The 27,385-nt window shown below is 37.1% G+C and overlaps 1 long non-coding RNA gene and 1 pseudogene across 1 annotated transcript in view; both read right to left on the minus strand.

The window, feature by feature from the left end:
- Positions 1-3,918: 3,918 nt before the first annotated feature.
- LOC149230793 (uncharacterized) overlaps positions 3,919-27,385 on the minus strand; it is a 65,039-nt gene continuing 41,572 nt past the window's right edge. The window contains exon 3 of the long non-coding RNA XR_016247397.1: positions 3,919-4,202. This is a non-coding gene — a long non-coding RNA (uncharacterized LOC149230793). The remainder of the gene's footprint in view (positions 4,203-27,385) is intronic.
- LOC149230794 (putative sugar phosphate/phosphate translocator At5g25400 pseudogene) lies at positions 19,312-27,080 on the minus strand (annotated as a pseudogene).

Genomic DNA, 27,385 nt, shown 5'->3' on the forward strand with positions numbered 1-27,385 from the left:
CCTAGTCACAAAGTGACTTGGTTTGATATCTTAAGTTTATCCAAGGTTTTATTCCGAATGGTTTCAAAAGGCAAGCTCTTATTTGCTAGTTTTTTGAAAAAAAATTGAAAGGTCCCCATTTTTTAGTACAAATACTAACTATTTATATAATAAATGGAGGGGTTGTTGAACAGTACAATAGAGTGGTATGCCAAATTACATGCACGATAAATTGAACTCTAGTTATCACATATTAATTATGTATTTGATGTTTGAACCAACCCACACGAATTGAGTTCATGGAATAACCAAGTTGTTTCTTTAGTTGCTTCCTTAGCTACCATGTACTATGCTTAATAAGAAGATAGAGAAAGAGTTCTCAACTTCTTACTAAACCAGGAAAAAATACATGAACCAAGTTGAAAGATGTACCCTATGGTAGCTCATATATCTAAATTGTTTCCTTCCTTATCATAATCTATATAACCAAGAAGAGAAATTGTATCCTTGCTCGAAATCAACCCCCATATGCACACTAGATCTTGGTCCCCAAAAACTTTGTATCAAAAAAATGACCATACAAATTCTATAAAGACTCGTACAATTCATGCACAAAGGAGGGAAGAGGCCCAACATATAGACCACTAAAAATGAACTTAAAGAAACCTATTACCAAAGAAACATGCAAACCCATCCATATGTTACTACAAAAACTTCTAAACCCTATGAGGTAATATAGATATGTACATGCTTGTACAATGTACGAAGATGTGAGAGAGAAGGTTGAATAGCTAAATCACTGGAAAAATAAACCCAACAAAAAAATTCACTAAAAATAAGCTCCTATTGAAAAACAAATTAGCTTCAAGAGAACAATAAGGCTTTGGTAGAAAGAAAATAGGAATGGTAAACACCAAACCTAAAATATGCCCAAAACTTTAGGTTATAATTTTTTTTTACCAAGGATAGGTTAAACAAACTAATTGAAAATTAGGAAAAACAGAGCCAAATTAAATGAACCAATAAGTTGATTCTAGCTTATTCATTATTGCAGAGCCAATGGTGAAGCTAGAAGAAGAGAATATATATATATATATATATATATATACACACACACTTATATATAGATATATAGATATATATATATATATACACTTATATATATATATATCTATATATCTATATATCTATACACACACTTATATATATATATATATATATATATATATATCTATATATCTATATATAAGTGTGTGTATATATATATATATATATATATGCACCAAAAACTTCAGGTTATAAAATAAATAAATATACCAAAAATAGGTTAAACAAACTAATTAACAAAATTAAATTTAATGAATCGATAAGTTGATCTAGCTTATTCATTATTATGGAGCCAATGGTGAAGTCGGAATATATATATATATATATATATATATATATATAAAATCAATCTTGTAGTGAAAATTCCGAGAGAGAAGCCTTAATGGTTAATATATTTATATGGCACAACTATAAATAATAGTGTTTAGCCAATTGAAGAAAATATTGTTCCAATTTATTTTTTACTGAAAAAGATAGAAAATAGTAACCAACTCTAATGCCATGTTAGAATATTTAGAACATGAACAATAATAAAACACACCAAATTTACATGGTAAAACTCTAATTGGGGAAACATTCGTGGGAAGGAAATAACTTCTATACTATCTTCAAAAATATCCAATCTTACATAGAGCATCTCCACAAATATTTCACCACTTTACAAAGATGAAACTTTGATATTCTTTTGTTATGCTTTTCATAGGACTCCATAACCTCTGCTATATCTAAGTGATCGAGGAATTACATCCAAATAATACATATGGGATAATGTAATTTCACTTTTTTATATAATAAATTATTACAAGGGTAATTTACTCCATGATGAATGTGGGGTGTACCTCTTTTACATAAGGCTAAAGTCTCTTTTGACATAACCTAGACATATTATCTTCCAAAGGGGCACATTCCAACAATAATTTTACTTCAACATATATTTTTTTATAAAATTATATTAAGTGATTGTAGTTTCCAATGACTAGGGAGCCATGAGAGAAATACTAGGTAAATGAGGGAGTTCATGAATGCATTGCTAAGTATTATAAAAATGTATAGTTGAGGATGAGCCAATGTTACACAGAGGGATTATTTTTAGATAACTTACATTATTTTTCTTTTATTTAATGTATTTCTTTCACTGTAACGAAATAGTCCATTAACACCAAGTTTATCTCTAAATTCAATGTATTTTTCCTATCAATGTAGAACATTTTTTTCAACACAAAATTTGGTGTTAAATGATAAATTTTTTATTTTATATTGATTTTGGTACTAATTTTAATGACAAATTTTTCTCACATTACATTTTTCATTAATTGTTTTTCTAAATTTTATCTATGATCACACTTTTGTGCTAGGTTTAGCATCATGCAATTTAACTAGAGTAGCATTGTGTATTGTGTTGATTTTTTCTCATAATGTAGCTTCTTCTATACCACCAACGTTACCATATTTTTGTTTTTTACAACAAAATGAGCTTTGCTTCCAATATAAGTTCTAGCATTTCTTCTACTTTAGCATCTAGTTTTAGTTTGTCTATATCTGCTAATATTTGTTTTTATTCATAATAAGTTTTACTTCCATAACGGCTTCCACATTAGCATTGAGATTCTTCCATTACAACTTTGCTTGTAGAAAATTTTTTCTTCCACTTTAACATTCCATGTTTCTTCTACTACTTCCATTTAGAAATTGGCTTTATTTCCACTATAACTTCAACTCTAGCACCATGTTTTTTTTAACTATAACTTACACTTCAACACCATATTTTCTTCCACTAAGGCTTCCACTTTAACACTGGGTTTTTTCTTCAGCTATAGCTTCTAGTATTTCATCCATTTTAGCATAAAGTTTTTCTTCCAATTTTTCTTTCCCATATTCATCCAGTTCATATATAGTTTTTCACCTAATAAATTTTTATGTTTAATGCTAATGTTATTATACTCATTTTTTAATTCAAATTATTTTAAGAAATACGAAATAAATACAGTATTTAACATATATCTCAACTTGAATTAACATTATAAGAAGCGTTAAGGTAGTTAAAGTGAAATTAAAGGCATTCATCCTAACTAAAAAAATGTGCATCCATAAAATATTCCTTATACAAACAATATCTCAAGATAATGATTTTTCCATACAAAATTGCAATTAATTAAAATCAACAATGCTCAATAGATATAAGAAAAGTATGTCAATTGGGTTTAACTTAAACGGTTGGGTGGAATGATTGTTATCCTCTCCACCTAGTTTTAAATATTGTAAATGACATGTTACGTTCTTGAAAAGAGTAATATATGTGCTCTTAAGCGAGTATATTATGTGGCTTTGACATGGTATCAACAACCTTAATCTTAACTTTGGGCAAAGAGGTAGGGTTATTTCTTTCCCTAGGTAGTCCCTAATGTCCAAACATTTTGCCAATTTGGTTTAGCTCAAATGGGTGGGAAAAATAGTTTTTTAGCCTCCCCCACGGAGGTTCAAATATTATATGTGAAATATTAAGCTTTTGAAAATAATAATCTATGTGGTGCTCTTAAATGAGTGTATAGTGTGGTATTGGCATGGTATCAACATCCTCCCTCTTGCCTTCAAGATAACGGGGAGGTTGATTTTTCCCCACCCCATCACTAGTGCCTAAAATTTTACTCTGGAAAAAGATATAAGAAAAGTAATTTTGTAGCAACATCATCATCTCCATCAAATCAAACAAGTCAGTATAGTATATATGATTTCAATATAATCACATCATGATGTCATGGACATCATCATAGAAAACTAAATAATCAATTCAAATAGACATATATATAATATCCTATAAAACATTTTTTATAATCGTCATATTTAAAAAAAAAAATCAAAATAATGATTGTATAACCATTTCCTAATGCCACTCAATGAAACAAGTCAATATGATGTCCAAACCATAAAGTGAACATATTTACATAAGAGAAGTAAAATATACAACATGCCAATGATATCATGCAAATAACCTATATATCTACACTAGTATTTGGACTCTCATATTTAATGAAACCACCACCATCATCATTATCTCAAATTGATCCAACCGCATCATTGATTTCATTTCCATCTTCTATTTCCTCGGATTGGGAAACCTAAAAATAAAACAAAGGGGTGATATAAAATGTTAGTATGAAGTGCATTTCAGATAATTACATTTATCATTGATACATATAATTCCATAGAAATAAATAGCTTTCAACATTGTTTTTATGCCTAGCTAACCCTAGCTAACCAACAGATTTTCTATGATAGATTTTATAGATTTTGTGATTATCTAGCAAGCTCAAATCAATGCTCATTTAATACACGTAATTTCTGGACAAGGATGAGAAGACATATCATTCACAAAACAAAAATAACCAACATGATACTAGAAGCATGCAAGGAGAATGTAATGAAAACAGCAATGATCATTGAATTAAATATAAACTAGTCAACATTCAACAACATTAACACTTTTGTTGTATAGAAGGATTCATCATATGAATTAACAAGGAGGGCTACATAGCAGCAAGTCCCTGCCAATGCAAAAAGTTTCAAACATGCTGAGAGACTTGTACAGATATAGACAACCAAAACAATCAATTTTTCAAACACGCTGAAAGGCTTGTACATGATATAGACAACCAATTCCAAGACCAGTAAAATAGGCATCCAGATACAATAACTTCAAGCTTGCCGGGAGATAAGGCCGATAAACAACCCACATTCTTGCCTTTAGTACAGATGAGAAGAGGAAGATACTAGTTCATTCAAGTTGATCCCGCAGTTCGTTTTCAGCCATAGTGATTGTGCATAGGTATTTTCGAGATTGCTATGGTTATAAAAAATTTCTCCCCCAGCACATAAACAACCTTTGAAGATTTCATTTGTAAAGTGCTTCATGGGTACTTTTCAGTGCATGTATGACTTCTAGAAGAGACAAGTCAACCGCTAATTTCACTTACCATGTAAAATCACTAGAAATCATATACATGTGAAAGATCTGCCAAGCAACTTATACGAATTGATAACTCCAACTCTGCTAAATATTCTATTTGTCAAGAAGAAGGTGCAATATTCTACCCTATCAACAGTGTTTTGGGAATCATATTTTTGCCATGATGTTGCTGGCTTGGTTTGGACCACCACTGCACGACAAGTTTCGAGCAGTGTTGTGAGACTTGGTTAAGAACCCTGAGACTTTCTATGTGTCTCCAGCTCAATCCTGAAATGGGTAATCAGTATAAGCTTGGCCTGAAACTTGACTGAAAGTGGAAATTGCCAAAACCCATTAAATGCCTAAGCAAATTGATGTTTCGATACTGTCACTTGTACGAATACTCTGTTAACCTGAATTGTAAGGTCTTAGTGACAACAGAAATCCAACTTACATTCAACAGGAATGACAATTCTGCTTCCAAAGGGGAAAAGAGGGATAGCATATTCTCCTTCCAAAGGAGGCAGGAATAGGCTTAGATGCTCAAAGTTCAAAGCCTGAAGAAGATACCTAGGATGACAGGTATGTTTTAAATCACCAAGGGAGGGTTTTTAAGCATGTATGCTATCCCAAAGTCTTGCATCGTCGTCCGAGGAAGGAAGCCCAAATCTATTACATCGTCATCCGAAGAAGGAAGCCCAGAATCTGTTAACAAGAAACAGAAGCAAAATGAAGGGACAAGCTATAACAAGAAACAACATAATCCACCTGTCTTTTTTTCAAACTACATTTCCATGTGACTGTGAAACACTTCTCGGTAGGAAATCCATCACTAAGGAGGCAGAGAATGTGTTTTGGGAACTTCACATTGATGGTTGACAAAGGTATCGAATCACAACTCAAAATTGAGAAAACTAATTCAACAACACGACAATGTGCTTTCAAAGAGAAAGATGCAACACGTGGCTTGTTGAGCCATGATGCAGGAGCAAAATCAGAAATACAGAGCGATTTGCAAATCAATATATGGTAAACTGCAAAAACAACAATAGGTAAAAACCATTCAACTTTGAAAAACAATGTAAGATGATCATATTACAATCTAAATGGATCTCAAATTACAAGAAGTAGATTAAAATAGGAAATTCAATATAACTGATTGTTCAATATTAAATAGAACATCATATTTCTTACAAAATGATGATTGAAAGCGATCTTAAAATGCAAGCAGATTATCTTTGAAGTAGCTAAATGTCTCGTGTCTATAGCCTATGGGGCAAGAACTGATCGCATAGAGAGAGATAACTGAATATTAGCCCTTAGGAATATCTCACTGCAATGAATCCAATATTGCAGCTGAATACAGTAAGACTGGAAATGAATAGATAAGTTGAAATAAGTCTACAAGATAAATTCCTTACTAAAATTGAGTACTACAAATATGAAGGTGCTGCAGATATCTGTTGGTTCTCTCAAATTCATCTTCCAGTGAGATTTCTTGTTCCTATTGAAAATAACTTGAGGCTTAGAAGTTAGAACAGACATTAATTATTTTTATTTCTTGGCTTGCAGAGGGCTTTCTGCCATTAAGACTGGAGCGTGATTAAATCTGCTCTGAATACTGCATATATATTTGAGCAATATCAAGGAGCAAATTCTCAAAATGAGGCACTCCATGTTGGATTCAGGAATACCGTTATCCATTTGCAATTTTGCACAGTTCATAATTGTTGAGAATAGAACTGTCAATTTGAAGCCCATTGATACAAAGGACTGGAAAGTGACGGAATAATAGCAATTACACCCTTTTTTATTGCCGGTGCTTCGTTGAACAGACTTTCAAGTGTCTCCCATTGACCTAAAATTGACACAGTTTTTGTTCTCTTTTCATTGTTTAGTCAAGCTACTCATAATCGATAGACTCTAGAGTGCACTTCTGGGCCCTGAAAATAGGTTGAAAACAAATTAACTCCCAACTGCCAGAATGAAACACCAACAAGGAAATATTGAACGAAATCAAACTACTCCCAACTACCAGCATAAATTTTCAGTCTTTTAGCCTAAAATGATAACGATGGTTACTGTTACAAATGACAGTTGATGGCATCAAAAATAATATCATCTATCTGGTAAACAGTAATTAAGGAATGCTTCAGAAGCTACTGCTTTTGCTAACTCACTGTAGGGAGGTTATAAAATATAGCTTTAGTTTTCCATTGTCACTGCTTAGTCAAGCTAATCAGAATAGATAGAGGACACTTGCAGATCTTGAAAATAGGCTAGGAACAAATTAACTCAAGCAAGTCATTAAAAACTAGAAGCTCAAGCACGCTGCATGATGATGGAGTCATTCTCAAGCAAACACCAACAAGAACATATTCAATGACATCAAACTAGTGCCAACTACCAGCATGAATTTCAGTCTTTTGGTCTAGAATGATAACAATGGTTAATGCTGCAAATGACAGCTCATGGCATTATAAGTAATATCATTAACCCGGCAGACAGTGATTAAAAGATGCTTCATAGGCTACACCTTTTGCTAACTCACTGAAGTTATCGATGAATACCAGAATGAGCTCTAGAAAAGTTTTAAACAACAGTGCACATTCAAGTCCTGTGAGTAGTTAATTCTGGATTGGGTGCAAATAAGGCTATCGAAGTTACAGTCCAATTGGTGTAGTTTGGAAGTTTTTACTATAACTGTGTTTACCTTCTATATCATAAATGCTTAGTTTTTGAAAATGAAATGAAAAACCAAATGATACCTTCAGATCCAAACTTTCAGCATACCAAAGCAACATGTGCCTGCACAATTCTTTTGAACTGTTCAATTTGAAGGAATTTATGAGGCCATTATTTTAATTTTTTTTATGAGAACCAAAGACATTTATCAGAATATCTAAAACTACACACAAAGCTCCTGACTGACCTTCATCCAAAGAATGCAATGCTCCACAAGATTAAGAGGCTCTCGCATCTAAAATCATCAATCCAAAAGAATGTGATTGCAATTGTCGTGCTACAAAGTTTAAAATCTCTACCTTTTGACTAATAAGATAATTAAAATAGGATTAGGAAACAATGGATAGAATGATCAACAAACAATGAAGCTTTTTCTTTATTCATCCTGTGGAGCACGGTCAATGACGGTCAAAGTATAGCATGTTGGCGACAAAAGCAGCAACAACATAGGGTTCTAAATCGATGTAGTTTTATTCCTTTTTGAAATTGGTTCAGAATAGAAACAACTTAAAAGCTATGCCATAGCAAAAGCGGCAACAGCCGCATCATGAATGTACATTCATTTCGAAATGTAAACGTTGTAAAAACATATGTAAACACAGTTCTGTGTGGTCAGTTAGTGGTTATCATTGTATCGTTTTGAAAACAGAGTTTTGAACTTAATACCAAAAACACGGTTGCAGTCACGATTTCATCGTTGTGTTGATTCTATAGTTGCTTGAGCACAGTCCAGTATACCTTTGAAACGCGGACGGGCCCTGCGTGGAACGGGTATACTGTTATTTTATTTCATTTGCAACTTCTAAATATTCAATAGTATGCACAGTGATTAGAGTTCAGTTATGCTTTCGTTGATTCAATTAGAAATTTGTATGAGTAATGTTTATGATGGTAGCTTGAAAGATTAATCGCTGAGATCGTTGAATTGTATCCTGTAAGGGATCTGATCTTTCATTATTTTTAAGAGCATCTTCATGAACCTTGTTTCTCATATATTTGGATTTTAAGTGTGCTTATGATTTTAATACATTTCAATCTTTCATGAATGATAAACATGGAATGCTGAGTGTTTACTGAACAGGGGTTTTATGCACAGTATCCTCGTAAGGGGATTGAAATCTTGGTTTAAGTAATACACAGTGTTTTTAGAATAGGTAGTTGAATTGAGTGACTTGAGTGTCCAGGTGATAGGGAGCATACCTCAACCTTCCGTAAAGAAGTTTTGTAACCTATCATCACAAACACTTAGTTAGGAATCCTTTATGTCTATAGATTGTAGACGCATGCCTCGAAGTTTACTGATCCTGGTCGATAATAAATATAGCCTAATCTAGCACCCTAGATAGGACATTGCATTTTGGCGCCGTTGTCGGGGAGGCGTACTTAAAGGATTTAAAAAGAAAAAAATTCAATAAATAAAAACGAGCAAAAAAATAGATTTAGAAATCATGTTCATTTATGCCTAGATTTAGAGACAATCAAGGTAGATTCATAAAAACCCCCCATCCAAAAACTAACCTATCATCAGGAGCAGACTCTTTAGGAAATACAACACCAGCTGAGGAAGTCACCATACAAGCATTAGAGGATAAACAAAAGTCAGGACAAAGACTTACTCTCATCGAAAGGCAAACTTTATTAGCACATAAATCACAGAAGAAACACTTTCCTAGATCCTCCACACAAGGAGAAAGTAGCACAGTGACCGAACAATCTGTCTTTAATCTCCTCTTTAAAACAAGTGACACTGACACAGAGAAACCTATTAGAATGGCTGAGGAAGGAGATGGATCAGTACCAAATCAAGGACAAAGAGATGAAGAAGAGTCAACCTTTAAGTTTCCTATACATGAACCACAAGAAGATGATGAGATCAAAATGAAAAACATACCTCCATCCGTGCTACCAAACTTTTATGGTATGGCTTCGGAAGACCCAGACTCATTCTTGTTCGAGTTTGACATTGTATGTCGAACATATGGTTACACAGATGATGCCCATAGGCTTAGACTCTTCCCAGCGACATTAAAGGCATCAGCCTTGAGATGGTTCATGAGGCTTGGTGAGCATGCGATAATCGATTGGGATGGCATGAGAAGAATATTTCTAAGGAAATATCAACCTTATTGTAGATCCAAAGATTCCAAAGATGATATCTTTAGAATGAGCCAACAAGAGGATGAAACCTTAGAGGAATACTTAGAACGGTTTGTCTACAACTTACAAAAATCCAAACACCGAACTATGCCTCTTGATCTAATCCGCACAATATTTTTGAAAGGCATCCGAGAGGAATACATGGATGATCTTAATTTGATGGGCAAAGGTGACATTTCTACCTTACCTTTTGAAGAAATAGCTGAGCTATGCGAAAAGTATTCAAGGAGCAAAGCTAAAATTGGAAAAAGAACCCTATCATCCAAAGTCACAAAATCTGCTTCAGCAAGTGTCACAAGGGCTGAAATAGGGAATCTGTTAGAAGAGTTTAAAACAGATCTGTTAAGCACCCTAGGGAACCAAATTGACACTCTAAAAGCTAAGAAGAAACAAGAAGATGAAGATCAGATAATGGCTATCTTCTGCCCAAAATGCCAGAAGAAACATGCCTTAAAAGACTGCCCATTAGAAAACATCCAAGTTTGTGCTTTCTGTACTGAACATCATGATATATTTAATTGTCCTAAAGTTAAGGTTTTGCAGAATTCCAATATGGAAGCTAATGCAGAGATGGAGAACGTGTATTACATGGGCACAAAGAGACCATGGCAGCCAAGGCCAGCACCTCAAGGTTGTTTCCAAATCCAAATTTGCAATTTCCTGTAAATGATCAAATGTATGCTCAGAATTCATGGAATGTACCCATGCCATGGCAGCACCAAAATCACCCACAGCAGCAATGGAGACCATCTCAACAATATTCTCAATCATATCATGCATATCCTCAATCATACCAACCATATTCACAGCCATATCAACAATATCATCAGCCATATTCATCACATCCTCAACCACATCAGCAGTATCCTCAGCAGCAAGTTGTTTACCAACCTCAACCTACTCAATAAGCACTGTCTGCTCCTCCACCAATAAATCCACCACAACTACAATTTCCATCTAACTCACAACCTCCCAGACCTACTCAAATTCCTGCTCAAACTGTCCCAAATCCAAATAACAGAGCAGAGAGGCCAGCCTACAATGTAGAAGAGGGAACCTCATATCCCACACTACCCTTGCAAAATATCAACTTGAGGTCTGGTAGGGTACTCCACAAAGATTCTCCAATGACAGATAAACAAGAAGAAAACACAGAAAATGAAAATGAAATGACAAATCAAAGAAAACCAAACAATGATACCAAAGATAAGCAGATGCAACCATTGCATCCACCTTTTCCAGACCGATTGGTCCAAATGAAACTTCCAATGTCTATACCACATTTTGATGTTTTAGATGAGCTCAAGAATGTCTATATAAAAATTCCGCTACTCCAAGCCATAAAAGACATTCCCATATACACTAAAGCAATCAAAGAAATGTGTCTTAAGAAGCCCACTAGGAAAAGGATTGATCCACAAACTATTCATGTTATAGGACATTTAGCTGGCCTTATGACAAATACCATCTCAATGGAAAAGTATGTTGATCCTGGTATCCCCAGAGTTACTACAATCATTAACAACATACAGATTCCAAACACTTTAATAGATCTTGGGGCCACAATAAATGTCATGACTCTTGAAACCATGAGAACACTCCAGCTCATAAATTTGCAACACACAACGATTGTTCTAGAACTAGCTGATAGGTCTAAAGTGATTCCTGAAGGGATTTTGGAGGACATAATTGTTTCACTAGACTCTTGGGAGTACCCAGTGGACTTCTTAGTTCTTCAACCCAAATCCAATCTAAGAGGGCACCCTATCATCCTTGGTAGACCATGGTTAGCAACTGCTGATGCATTCATAGGATGTCGATCGGGCAACATGATCATTTCAAGAGGGACCGAAAGGAAACAACTCACTCTTTATCCATCGGCACAATCACCAGCAGTAACACACAATTTATGGATTGATGATAAATACAATGATAAAGAAGGGGTACAATCTGTTTTTAGCATTGACCAAATCTATGATTTCCAAGAACAAAATAATAATGATTTGGTAGAATTGTTCCTTTCTCAACCTGATATTTCCGAAAATTTGAGAAACGACCAATATCATGTTGCAGATGTACTTTTAGCCCAAAATTTTCAAGAAACATGCACCATTCAATCTTTGCAAACCACATTTCACGTTATTTTTCCAATTCAATCCATCACAAACACACAGAGTCAGATCATAAAGATTAGTCCAGGGAAAACTCTGAACATAGGCAATCACCTAGACTCATCCCAGCAAGAGAAATTGATTCGACTATTGAGAAAATACCAGAAAGCATTTTCTTGGGACTACACCGATATGCATGGGATTCACCCCGACACATGCACTCACCATATTTATACAGATAGTACTATCAAACCAGTGAGGCAACCGCAGAGAAGAATGAACCCCATGCTCCAGGATATTGTCAGAGAAGAATTGCAAAAACTGTTGAGAGTTAATTTTATATATCCTATTTCTGACAGTCAGTGGGTATCCCCATTGGTTATAGTGCCCAAGAAAAATGGTAAGTGGCGCATTTGTGTTGATTACAGACAATTGAACAAAGCAACGCTCAAAGATTATTTCCCACTACCATTTATTGACCAAGTGTTAGACACCTTAGCTGGGAAATCATCATTTTCTTTTCTTGATGGTTTCAGTGGCTACAACCAGATTAGGATAGCCTCAGAAGATCAGGACAAAACCACATTCACCTGTCCTTGGGGCACTTATGCTTATAATGTTTTGCCATTTGGACTTTGCAATGCTCCAGCTACATTTCAGAGAGCTGTATTAGCTATTTTCGTTGATTTAGTTCATGATTGTGTTGAAGTTTACATGGATGATTTTTCAGTATACGGCAACTCATTTGAACATGCATTAGAGAACCTTGAAAGAGTTTTGAAAAGATGTATTGAAGCTAATATGTCCCTGAGCAATGAAAAGTGCTTTATGATGTTAAACGAAGGGATAGTATTAGGCCACTATATTTCTTTTCAAGGCATCAAATTTGACCCAGCAAAAATCCAGATCATTGTTGATTTTCCAATTCCAAAGAATCAAAGAGAGGTAAGAAGTTTCCTTGGGTATGCAAGCTATTACAGAAGGTTTATTGAGCATTTTAGTAAAATAACTTTACCTTTGTTTAAGCTTCTAACAAAAGATGTACTTTTCAACTGGAATAAGAACTGCCAACAAGCATTTGAAGCACTCAAAAAGAAGTTATCAATCGCACCAGTCTTAAGAGGGCCTAACTAGAGCCTACCATTTCATATCTTTACAGATGCATCTGACACTGCAGTGGGTGCCTCATTAGGCCAAAAAGAGGAATCTTGTAATTATGCCATTTATTTCATTAGCAAAAATTTAACACCTGCAGAGTCAAACTACACAGTCACAAAAAAGGAAACACTTGCCATCATATATGCTGTGAATAAATTCCGACATTATATAACTGGTTATGAAGTCTTTGTACATACTGATCATTCTGCCATTAGACATTTAATGAATAAACCAATAACTAGTGGCAGAGTTACCAGATGGTTATTGTTGTTACAGGAATTTAACATCACAGTGTTAGATAGACCAGGTAAAGAGAATCAGGTGGCAGATTTTCTTTCTAGACTGCAAAATCCAGGTGAGGTTGTTCCGGTTGAAGATTCTTTCCCAGATGAAAATTTATTTGCAATTTCCATAGTGAATCTTCGGTATGCTGACTTGGAAAATTATTTGTCTACAGGAAGGACACCTCCATACTTTACTCCAAAGGAAAAGAAGAGACTAGTCAAACAAAGCGCTCGATACTCATGGATTAATGGCGATTTATTTTACACTGGTTATGATATGATTATTAGAAGATGTGTAAGAAATGATGAGATAATTGATATTTTAAAATCTTGCCATGATGAACCGTGTGGTGGGCATTTTGCAGCTAAGCGAACAGCATTCAAAGTTCTTAGTCTTGGATACTACTGGCCATCCATTTTTAAGGATTCCAAGAAGTACGTGAAGAGTTGTGACAGCTGCCAAAGAATGGGCAGGCCAACAGCTACAGACGAGATGCCCCTTCAGCCCCAAGTTCACCTAGAGCCATTTGAAAAATGGGCTCTAGACTTCATAGGACCCATTAACCCAACCTCCAATGGTAAAAAGTACATCTTGGTATGTACTGATTACGTCACAAAGTGGGCTGAAGCAAAAGCACTAGTTAGAGCCACCAAACAAACATAGGTAAATTTCCTTTTTGAAGAGACTTTTGTGAGGTATGGAGTACCAAGGGAAATAGTGACTGATCAGGGTACTCAATTTACTTCAAAGTTAGTGAAGGAAATCACAGACAAATACCAAATCAAGCACAGAAGAAGTACACCTTACCATCCACAGGCCAATGGGCAGGTGGAATCCACAAACAAAACTTTGGAAGGGATCATCACTAAAACTGTGGCAATGAACAGAAAGAATTTGGAAGAGAAGCTCAAAGATGAACTGTGGGCTTACAGAATTACGTGGAAGAATACTACAGGATTTACACCATATCAGTTGGTGTATGGCAAAGAGGTAATGCTTCCTATTGAGTTTCAAATACATACTTTTAAACTGGCTGCAGATTTGCAAATTGACCTGGACCAAGCACAACAAGAAAGAATTCAGCAGTTGAACCACCTGGATGAGATGAGGCAGCAAGCAGAGGAAACCGCAATCCTCATGCAAAAACAAAGGAAGCAGTGGCATGATGCACATATCAAGAAGAAGCAGTTCAAGGAAGGCGACTGGGCTTTACTTTTTGACTCTAAATTCAGAGATCATAAAGCCAAGTTTACCACCCATTGGATGGGCCCATACCAAATTATTCAGGCTTGCGACAATGGTTCAGTCAAGCTCAAAACTATTGATGGAGAAGGTCATTCCTTTACTGTCAACGGTCATCGCCTGAAACTTTACACTAAGCCCATCAACAAGCAAAATTTTCTCCAAACAGTATCTCAACAAAGTGAGGTTGAGATACTGCAGCCTTCAGCTGCAGTATCCCTGCCTTAGTTCATTTCATTTCAATTTAGAAATTTGAAAAAAAAAACAAAAAAAAACAAAATCTAAAAAAAAAAAAAAAGAGAAAAAAACAAACACAACCAAAAATAATAACAATGGGTTAAATGTGAAAACCAAACTCTGACACACTCTAACCCCGAATTCTTACTTGAAAACCAATTCGTTGGCGAGTAAGAATTCCTTTTCTTTTGTTCCCTGTTTCATTTATCAACTGAATAATGACTTGAGGACAAGTCAACACTTTAGTGGGGGAGAGAAGCATCAGCATTTTGTTCTCTTATCTCTCCATTGTAAATTCTTAAAGATTTCTTATCTCATCTCCTCACTGTAAATTTCCAAAGCAATTTGTTTCAGCATTCCAGATTTCATTAAAGAAGTTGTTTTGTCATTGTTTTATCTCAGAGGGACCTGGTTATAAACATTATGCAGGGGGACCTGTTCTGTCCAGAAGACCATGTTATCAACACTAGCAGTAATGGGACCTGTTTAAGACACATAAAAGGGACCTGTTAAGAGACTGTTACTTCAGGATTACTTCAACAAATATTCATCAAGTTTCTACAAGGATCCACAGGTTGCTGGGCACCAAGACTTCATCAAATACCAAAGATCAAGAACCTGTATACATATAATTCTTTCTTCGGATTTCAAAGAAGCTGCATGAACATCTTCAAGATCTCAGAGGGACCTGTTGCATTCAAATCTATCTCAGGGGACCTGTTATGAACAACAAAGAATAGTCAAAATAGACTAGTCCTACCCAGCATGCCAATGCAACGCTTGAACAACCAACAAAAGTGTAATGTATTCCTTATTCTTAACATTTAAATTCTTAGATTAATTTTTAATGTTAAATTTAATAACTGTGACTACTACGATCAATTTCAGAGACATCTCCATACCTATCACTAGTTATCCTATTGTTAATCCCTATCATTTTCCAATACTCCAACCCCTCTCATACTTATACGATTTTGTTAATCCCCTCTCATATCACCCTTTGCAATCTCTGTTACCAATCAATTAGACCCTACAGCCATCCCAACATTTCTATCTGGCCGGGTACCAACAGAAGCAGGACACGTGGTGAATTGTTTGGAAACCAAATGTCATGCGGGCTTGTTCATTATGTTTGAAACGGCCGAATTATGATTTAAACACCCGACAAAGCCAAATGATGCAAACGACTAACCGGAATCATATCTCAGTACTTCATATATATGCTTCTAGCGTTTCTATGATGGCATCCATACGACCAGTACAACCATTCCTCTATTTCAAAAGATGAATATGTTATGAATTGAGTTAAGCCGATTATTTCATTATCGTTTTCAGTTGTTAGCATTCGACTCCTGTGACTTCAACAGTAAAGACTGAAAGTAGCAAGCGCCACGAAAGGAAAGTGCAGTTAATTGGGTTCGACCTCTATTACAAGGTAGTCAATCGAGCATCGTCGGGTTACTAAAGGAGCTAGTGTTAAAGAGCCAAGGACGCCACCAGGTCAGCAGCATTGGGGCGGAAGATAAAAGGTAACAAATCAAAACTTCCTTGTTGAAGTTGTAAAACATAAACAAAGAAGAGTTAGAGCACAACTCTCGGCCACAATGACCAATAGGGTCGAACCAAGCATATTCGACAGTTCCCAGTATCATGAAGATTGCATTTCAATTCTTAAAGAAATACAGTGGCTGCCCTTTTTAGAGAAATTTCGTGGGAGTAATGAAGAGGTCACTAAACATTTCGCTTTTACATTCAACGGAGAGAAAGCTCTGATAGGTAATTTTTCATTCAGAGTTTTGGAAGATACCATAGCTCAAGCCCTAGGGATCAGCCCAGAAGGGGAGAAGTACTTCAAGACAAAGCAATTTAAAGAGAAATCATGGACTCAATTTATGTCCAGATCCAGGGTTTCGTCCGTTAATTGGAAGAAAGGCGTTCCAAGAAGTTGGCTGGTGCATCCCTGGGACGAGATGGTCTATATCATCCAAAAGTTTGTAACTTGTGAAGGCCGCTACAGTATTGTTTACTTGTACCATATCAAGTTACTGTTACATTTGAAAGGGCAGTGTGTTATCAGTCTGCCATACTTCCTCTTGCAAAGCCTAACCAAAATGTCAAAGACCATCCAAAAGCAGAAAGGTAACGAAGACAAGAGCTTATATCACTTTGGGTTAATTAAAATTCTTATTGAGCATGAATTGCAGAGAAGAGGGAAAACGTGGAAGGAGTTCTTAGCTGCTAACCAAATTAAAGACGAAGAGGACAAGGAAGAACCACAGGAAGACTCAGGATTCATGAATGATATCGATGAAGAGATTCCCATACACAAAGCAAGCAAGGTACCTCCACCTGTTAGCAGTATAAGGACGAGGAAAATGATAAAAGAGGATGCTCGGAAAGCAGAGCAAGATAAAATTTTTACCACTTATTCAAGAAGAACCAGGAGAATATCAAAGGCCCAGCTACAAGAAGAGCAACCTGAATCAAATGCACCTATGCCGATGGATATTGAAAGTAGTGCCCACTCACAACCTGGACCAGGAGCTGAGATGGAGGTTGAAAGCAATAACAGGCAAGAAAAAGATTCACCGCCTGCCATAAAGAAACAAAAGAAATTGGAGAAGCAAATTGAGAAATTAAAGGAAGAACTAATGGAGGCTAATATGTTGGAAAAAGTTATCAAGAAAGAAAATGAAATGCTCATAGCACAGAGTAAAGAGACTTAACAGAAGAATGAAAAGTTAAGGGAACAAATTAAGGAACTTGAAGCTGAACAAACAGATATTTGTAAATGGGCCACTAAATGGTACAATCAAAAGAAGGTCCTCAAGGAAAAGTACAAAAGTTTAAAGCATGAGCTCCATGGTCAGAAAGATGCCCAGGTGAAGAAGAATGTGGATACATTGTTGAGGGCAGCAGAGGTACAGGCAGGGACAGAGTTCAGAGGAAGCACATCAGGGTTAGCATGAGGTCATGCTAATTCATTAAGTCGGGGAGAGATGTTGGTACCATTCCTTGACCTCCTTTTTCCTCTTCAAACACATTGTTTGCCTACCTTTTTCCTTCATACATCTCTTAGACCCCTTGGAATTGATTAGTTAACAGTATTATAGTTGTTAAATACATTAGAATTGATTTATGAGTTTTATGTTAAAGAATTAGGGATTTTTGATAAAAAGACTACAGGAAGTTGCAACATCCTGTAATTGGTTTATTGTTTGACATATGGCATGACAGCTAGGCTAAAGCAAAGGGTAGGGATGAAAAGTAGAATGTACAAGCATGGACGAACACCTATCCTACAGCAGAACCAACGCTCCTGGAGGCACGGTCAATGACGGTCAAAGTATAGCATGTTGGCGACAAAAGCAGCAACAGCATAGGGTTCTAAATCGATGTAGTTTTATTCCTTTTTGAAATTGGTTCAGAATAGAAACAACTTAAAAACTATGCCATAGCAAAAGCGGCAACAGCCGCATCATGAATGTACATTCATTTCGAAACGTAAACGTTGTAAAAAAAACATATGTAAACACAGTTCTGTGTGGTCAGTTGGTGGTTATCATTGTATCGTTTTGAAAACAGAGTTTTGAACTTAATACCAAAAACACGGTTGCAGTCACGATTTCATCGTTGCGTTGATTCTATAGTTGCTTGAGCACAGTCCAGTATACCTTTGAAACGCGGACGGGCCCTGCGTGGAACGGGTATACTGTTATTTTATTTCATTTGCAACTTCTGAATATTCAATAGTATGCACAGTGATTAGAGTTCAGTTATGCTTTCGTTGATTCAATTAGAAATTTGTATGAGTAATGTTTATGAGGGTAGCTTGAAAGATTAATTGCTGAGATCGTTGAATTGTATCCTGTAAGGGATCTGATCTTTCATTATTTTTAGGAGCATCTTCATGAACCCTGTTTCTCATATATTTGGATTTTAAGTGTGCTTATGATTTTAATACATTTCAATCTTTCATGAATGATAAACATGGAATGCTGAGTGTTTACTGAACAGGGGTTTTATGCACAGTATCCTCGTAAGGGGATTGAAATCTTGGTTTAAGTAATACACAGTGTTTTTAGAATAGGTAGATGAATTGAGTGACCTGAGTGTCCAGGTGATAGGGAGCATACCTCAACCTTCCGTAAAGAAGTTCTGTAACCTATCATCACAAACACTTAGTTAGGAATCCTTTATGTCTATAGATTGTAGACGCATGCCTCGAAGTTTACTGATCCTGGTCGATAATAAATATAGCCTAATCTAGCACCCTAGATAGGACACTACAGGAAGTTCACTCTTTGTGGTGCAGCCCTGAACCACTTTCATGCGATAAAAGGCAAATCAAACTATATCACATTGGTACATGACATGATACCTGTGAGAACAAGATCAACAGCCCTTCCTGCGTAATCTAGACATTGGCATCATTCTTGTTCTTGCCTTCGGTATCCGGGTTTTGTCCAAGTAACCTACTCGGATCTTCATCTCCATCTAAGACCTTCTTCTGAGCCTCCTTTACCTTAATTGACTGCAATTTCAAATGATTGTAGAAGCAAACCCCCAAGAAAGCGAAGCCATACCCTAACAGATTAATACCAGTCACTCTGTCCTTTATAACAGACCATGATAAGGCAATCAAGAGCCAGTCCTTGACAACACCTGCAACGTTCATTGTAAGGGCCGATGTCTTACCAACCAAAAGAAAAACTACCAAGTTCAGCAGAAATGCACATGCACAGTTGGCACTAAAAAGCCTCACATCCAGATAAAATGAAGAAGAGGCTGCTAGAACCGGGAACTCAATTATTGCCCAAGGGATTGACAGGAATACAAAACAGCAAGGGGCAACATAGTACAGTGATGTTATTGGATTCAGACTAATCCCCTTAGCGGTCAGAAGTATTTGAATCAAGACTAACTGTGTTGCCTCAAAAACCACAGCACCCAATTGCAACATGACACCCCTAGAATTGAACTGGGCTTCCCCATATGCAGCAATGGCAACCCCTAAAGAGATTCCAACCATGTTGCCCATAGTCTTTGAACTGAAACACTCCTTTCCCAACAAAACTCCAGTGGAATACACTGCAACAGGCATGAGGGCCTCAAGCATCTGTATAAGAACAACGCCAAGGTAGGAATGAACAATATTGAAATAATGGCAGAGAAAGAAAGAATAGCAAGAACAAAATGAGAGAAGACCAAGAAAATAGAAACTGAATGTGTATCTGATTTTATTGAATAATGAGTTTTCATTACATGGCATTCGATATATTATGTGAATAGCTACCGTTACACACAACTAAACTACCCGTTACATAAACCGATTAACTACATTTACCAGAAGACCGTTGTCAAACTAACAAACTCCACCTTGACAACAATTTTCCCATTCATCATCTCTCCTGCAAGCCAAGAGAAGCTAAACACCACCGCAACTTCTCTACTGTAACTGGCTTTGTGAATATGTCTGCACAATTTTCTCGTGTATGGACCTTTTTAAGAGCTACTTTGCCACCATCGATCACATGTCTCAGAAAATGATATCTCACATCAATGTGCTTGGTTCTGCTGTGATAGGCAGGGTTTGTGGCCAAGTGAATAGCACTTTGACTGTCACAAAGTACACTCACTTTCTCCTGCGTTCTTCCAATTTCATCGAGCAAACCCTTTAACCAGATTGCTTCTTTACTGGCATCTGAAGCAGCTATATATTCAGCTTCGGTAGTGGACAATGCAACCGTGTCTTGAAGCTTTGACATCCAACTAATTGCTCCACCTGCAAGAGTAAAGACGTAACCTGTAGTAGATCTTCTTTTGTCCAAATCACCTGCATAGTCAGCATCTACATATCCGCAGACTGATCCTTCACTACCATTAAAGACGATGCAATGATCTCTTGTGCCTCTTAGATATCGAAGCACCCATTTCACTGCTTGCCAATGTTCTTTACCTGGATTTGCCATGAACCTGCTGACAACTCCAACTGCATGTGAAATATCAGGTCTTGTAGATACCATCGCATACATTAAGTTGCCTACCACATTTGCATATGGTACATGAGACATATACTGCTTTTCTTCATCAGCTCTAGGACTCAAAACCGAAGAAAGCTTAAAATGGGAAGCTAGGGGAACATTAACAGGTTTCACATTATTCATAGAGAACTTTTCAAGTAACTTCTCTACATACTTCTGCTGTGATAACCAAAGCTTACCATTTTTCCTGTCTCTGTGTATCTCCATGCCCAAGATATGTTTTGCTGCTCCAAGATCCTTCATATCAAACGCCCTAGAGAGTTGAGCCTTTAACCTGTTGATCTCTTCCATGCTTTTGCTTGCAATAAGCATATCGTCAACATACAAAGCTAAGATAATGAATATGCCATTGAAACTTTTGAAGTACACACAATGGTCATACTCACTTCTTATAAAGTTCTAGCTCACCATGAAGGAATCAAACTTCTTGTACCATTGTCTGGGAGACTGCCTCAGACCATACAATGATTTCCTGAGCTTGCAAACTAATCTTCTGCTGCGACCTCGTACAAAACCTTATGGTTGTTCCATATATATCTCTTCGTTCAAATCACCATGTAGAAAAGTTGTTTTAACATCTAACTGTTCTAACTCAAGATTAAGCAACGCAGTTAGTGCCAACACAGTACGTATAGAAACAAGTTTTACAACTGGAGAAAAAATCTCATGAAAGTCTATACCTTCAACCTAAGAATACCCTTTTGCTACCAGTCTCGCCTTATATCTCTCGATACTACCATCAACTTTCTGTTTCAGCTTGAAGACCCATTTACATCCAACAACATTTCTCCCTTCAGGAAGCTCTACAAGATCCCAGGTATTGTTCTTGGCTAAGGAGTCCATTTCTTCTTCCATAGCCTTTTTCCATTTCTCGCTATCTGTATCATCTATCGCTTCCTGATAACAAGACGGTTCCCCATCTTCAGTAACCAAAGCAAAAGATGAAGCAGAATCTTCATTCCTTTTGGGAGTTTTCCTTTCCCTTGTTGATCTTCTCAGAGTGACTGGTTGCTGAATTGGTTCAGAAACTCGCACTGGTTCAGAAGCTTCAATGACTTCCTTTGTGTCTTCAACACCTTTGTCTCCAGAAGTCTCTCCTTCCTTTCGACTGTCACCGAAAGATCTAGCCTCCAACTGAACTTGTTGACTCGGCGATACCTGTTCCTATTCCATTCTTTCAACATTCGATTTTAACAAAGAGGATTCATCAAATGTTACATCTCTACTAATGACTATCTTCCGCAATGTAGGATCCCACAACCTATATCCTTTCACTGCATAGTCATACCCAACAAAGACATAACATTTCGACTTTGGATCTAATTTTGAACGCTGATTTTTCGGAATAAGAGAATAAGCATCACAGCCAAATATCCTCAAATGAGAATAGTCACAAGACTGACCTGTCCAAACTTCTTCAGGAATTTTACAATCAATCGCTACTGAAGGTGATCTGTTAACTAAATAACAAGCAGTAGATACTGCTTCTGCCCACAACTCCTTTTTCAAGTTAGCATTGCTGATCATGCTTCTGGCTCTTTCCATAAGAGTCCGATTCATACGCTCAGCAACACCATTTTGCTGAGGAGTATAAATAGCAGTTTTGTGTCTAACAATGCCCTCATCCTTACAGTATTGTTCAAACTCAACAGAAGTGAACTCACCACCATTGTCAGCTCTTAGACATTTAATAGATTTGCCTGTTCTTTTCTCTACCATTACTTTAAATTGTTTAAAGACATTGAATACATTAGCTTTCCTTTTTAGCATATAGACCCAAACTCTACGAGAGTAATCATCAATGAACGTTAAAAAATACAATGCACCTCCATATGACATAACAGGGGAAGGCCCCCACAGATCAGAATGAATGTAGTCTAAAACATCTTTACTATTATGATTGCCAACTTTAAATCTCTGTTTACACTGTTTCCCATACACACAATGTTTACAGAAATCTAAATTCAAGGATTTCAGACCGAGAAGAGATCTACGTTTCATCAGTATGTGAAGACCTTTCTCGCTCATATGACCCAAACGCTGATGCCACAGACGAGTACCTGCTTCTTCCTTTTCTGACGCAACCGCTGCTTCACCGACCTGAGTACTTCCTTTTAACCTGTAAAGATTCCCGACCTTTTCTGCCTTCATAACCACAAGGGCACCTTTGAAGACCTTCAAGACGCCATCCTGACCTGTAAACTTATAACCATCTGAATCCAACACTCCCAAAGAGATTAAATTTTTCTTCAAATCAGGTACATGTCTAACACTAGTTAATGTCCTAACTGTGTTATCATACATCTTAATCCTGATATCTCCCATCCCAACAGTCTGACATGACATATTGTTACCCATAAACACAGAACTACCGTTTACATTTTCATACGAAGTAAACCAATTTCTATGTGGGCACATATGATGCGAAGCACCAGAGTCTAACAGCCAGCTATCAAAACTCTGAGAGACATTACATTCAGGTGAAGTTTCATCTATCATACACAATTCTTCAGCAGATAAAACTTCGTCTACAATACCTGAATCAGCCTGATTCGCTTCGTTCTTCAGGTTTTCGGATTCCTTCCGTTTCCAACAGTCCTTCTTCAAGTGTCCAACTTTACCGCAGTTCCAACATTTTGCCTTACACTTTTTGCCCTTCGATTTCGACCTGGAAGACCCCCTTGGTTTGTCTCCTCTTTCCTTTGAGCGTCCTCTAGCGACCATGGCTTCTGATGTAGTTGTATCGGTGCTGGATTTCCTTCGTACTTCTTCAGACAGAAGAGCTCCCACGACTGATTCAAACTTCAAAGAATCAGCAGAGCTGAAGCTGATTGAGGTTACGAAGTGATCCCATGATTCAGGCAGAGAACACAGCAAGGTTATGGCTTTATCTTCTTCCTGTATTTTGACTTCCATATCTGTTAATTGACAAATTAGTGTATTAAAAACATTCAAATGTTCTGCAATGCTTGAACCTTCTTTCATTCGAAGACTGTATAATTGTCGTTTCAGATATATTCTGTTGGTTAATGATTTTGTCATATAAAGGTTTTCAAGTTTTTCCCACAAACCTGACGCCGTAGTCTCTTCAACGATGTTGAAGAGAACTTCATCCGCTAAACATAACCGGATGGTACTGAGAGCTCAGGCATCCAAGTCCTCCCAGTCTGAAGTAGTCATGGTTGTGGGTTTCTTAGTAACACCATCCAATGCCTTGTGCAACCCTTGTTGCACAAGCAGATCCTTAACCTTCAGTTTCCAAAGAGCAAAATTGCTCTTTCCGGTGAATTTCTCCACCTCGAATCTTGCATTCGACATCTTGGCCATTTTCCCTCCTCCCTAGGATTTCAGGCTTTAAAAAAAAATAACTTCCCCAATTCAAACAGAAAGACAAGTTTCAAATCCTTTGATTTCTTGCAAACCCTTTTGTTTTTCTAGTTTCACAACATTCGTGCAAATCCCTTGCAAACTTGTTCTTCTACAATATTTAAAAAAAAACAACAACACCCTTTTCAATCTCTGCTGCTATCTTTAAAATCTGAACAACCTTTGCTGCTATCTTTAAAAAAATTCTGCAAACCCTTCCCTTTTTTCAATAATTTTATAAAAACCACAACAACAACCTTTGCTGCTATCTTTAAAATCTGAACAACACAACAACCTTTGCTGCTATCTTTAAAATCTGAACAACCTTTGCTGCTATCTTTCTGCAAACCCTTCTTTTTTTTTTTATTAAAAAAATTTCTGCTAAAAAAACAATACCCGGATTGCAACGCCGTCCACAGGGCCGTCCTCAGGGATTCTGCCGTCCTCAGGGATCCAACGCTTGTGCTACCGTTCGCAGGACTCAGGGATTCTGCCGTCCTCAGGGATTCTGCCGTCCTCAGGGATCCAACGCTCGCGCAGGACTCAGGGATTCTGCCGTCCTCAGGGATTCAACGCAATCATGCCGTCACGCTGTTCTCAGGAATCCGGATTCTTCAAGCCAAAACACGCCGTCACGCCATCCACGATTCTGCTACGTTCACAGGAGAATTACAGCCAAATCACGCCGTCCGTCCACAGGTTGATCACAGGTTCGCACTGCAGGGGTTTTGTCCAGGCTCTGATACCACTTATTGAAATAATAGCAGAGAAAGAAAGAATAGCAAGAACAAAATGAGAGAAGACCAAGAAAATAGAAACTGAATGTGTATCTGATTTTATTGAATAATGAGTTTTCATTACATGGCATTCGATATATTATGTGAATAGCTACCGTTACACACAACTAAACTACCCGTTACATAAACCGATTAACTACATTTACCAGAAGACCGTTGTCAAACTAACAAACAAGACCGAGGTTAAGGAGGGCATGAGGCTGAGGAATGAACAAGGCCGAGGTTAAGGATGGCAGAGTTTTGATAAATGGAACGATGAGACACATGGCCTTCATGGTAGGTCACACATAGCATTTTGTGTATGATGATTAATATGCTATGTGGTAGCTGTAATTTATAAAATTTGCATTTGCATGCCCTACATGTGCCTCTGGCCTCACTGAGAGGTGTAACCAGAGAACGATTGCCTTGAAGAAACTCAATTGCTAAACACAAACACATAGTTTTTCAGCGGATGGATTGGGAAATCTAACCAGGCTCACCACCAGAGGTATAATCTTTCAAAAATTTTGATCGTACATGTAGCCACCAGAGCATATTTGATAGTGGAGATGCTCCATTTAGGGTTGACAGATCTCAATAAGGCAACAATTTTTTTTCTTTCGGGTTGACAGATCTCAATAAGGTAGCAATTTTCTTTAGTGCAGCAGAAGATTCATTGTGGTTAGCTACAGAGCATCACTGTGGGGACTTTAAGGAGGAAGAAGATGCGCCTACCTTTCTTGGCGCCATTCCAGCTACGACTACAGGTGGAATTTGGCCTCAAGCTTTCAAAATTGTTGATCATTTGAGCTTCCTGGTATCCTTAACTTGAAGTAGCAGCCTGTCACTGTAGCAAATTAATGACTTGTCGGCTGTAGCCTAAAACCATAGGACATTATTGAATATGGAGCTTATGTTGTTAACTGCAAAAATTTGAAGTCCCCATTAACAGTACCAAAGATGTATTTACTTAAATACAACAAATACACAGAAATGGATAAGCAGCCATAGTTATTATTATTGTTTGTTATTGCTTCCTTTTTATCTAGATTACCATTATTCAATTTTGTTTTCTGCTACACTTTAAAACAGAAACATACATTGCAACTTTCTAGTGACTCATGCTTTTGTTATTCTCCCTGTAAAGGTATTGTAAACAGCACATTGTAGACAGATAGATGGACGAACAGATAGTGGAGACGCTCCATTTAGGGTTGACAGGTCTCAATAAGGCTAACAAATTCTGGGCTTCCTTCTTCGGATGACGATGTAACAGATTCTGGGCTTCCTTCCTCAGACGGCTAACAGATTCTGGGCTTCCTTCCTCATGGCAAACCCAATTCCACACCGCCCACCAAGTTCTCTGCTGCAACTTCCGATTTAGAGCCCAAGACTTTGGGTCGGGGTACAGTCATAAAGAAGACCAGAGATGTGTTAAGTCCAAGAAAATTCTAACTCAGAGCCTGGTTCAACCATGAAGAAGACCAGGGACGTGTTAACGCCAAGCAGACTCGAGACAATATGGAGACCAAGCTGTCAGCAAGTTGGAAAGAAGAAGATCTCCGAAGATTCATATCAAAGAGCTGTTGGCCCATCAAAAAGACCCTTTCGTCCTCTGGAAACCCGAAAATGGTGGGTGAGTTTCCTGAGTTTCTTTCCAAAATCATAGGTCTAGATTATAAGTGATAGCAAGGTAGGCTAAGTTGTTTGGAGTTTGCAGTTTGTAGCAATTGTTGACACAGTTTATTATGTTGCTTCATAGCTCTCCCTATTGTGCTACTTCTGCTTCACAGCTCTCTTCTGCCCTGGAACCTAGGTTATTGGTTAAGAAGGAAGGCTCTGCAGGCAAGTACCCTGGATAATGTGAAGATAGCTCCCGTAGAGACACCACAGACACCACATTAACATGTCGCAACTTCAGCGACATCGCACGAACACATGGCAACTTCAGCGACTAAGAAATGGCTTATGGAAACTTTATCTTCCCTGGCATTTCCAAACAGGGCTAGCATTTAATATTGCTAGACTAATGCTAGCATTAGTCTACAGTTTGAAACAATTTCGAAATATGAAAAACACAAAACCAAAATAATATAAGATTATCACCCCTCCGCCTCGGGAAGAGGCTAAATAAGACCACGAAAAAAATTAGAATATGGTCTGCGGACGACATAGCACATCGATGCCTAAAAACTTACTAAATATTTTGGGCGAACTAATGTTAAGCCATCG

Source organism: Pinus tabuliformis, chromosome J (assembly GCF_031772625.1).
Source record: "Pinus tabuliformis cultivar Carrire ecotype Pingquan chromosome J, CPIR1, whole genome shotgun sequence".
Lineage (NCBI taxonomy): Eukaryota > Viridiplantae > Streptophyta > Pinopsida > Pinales > Pinaceae > Pinus > Pinus tabuliformis.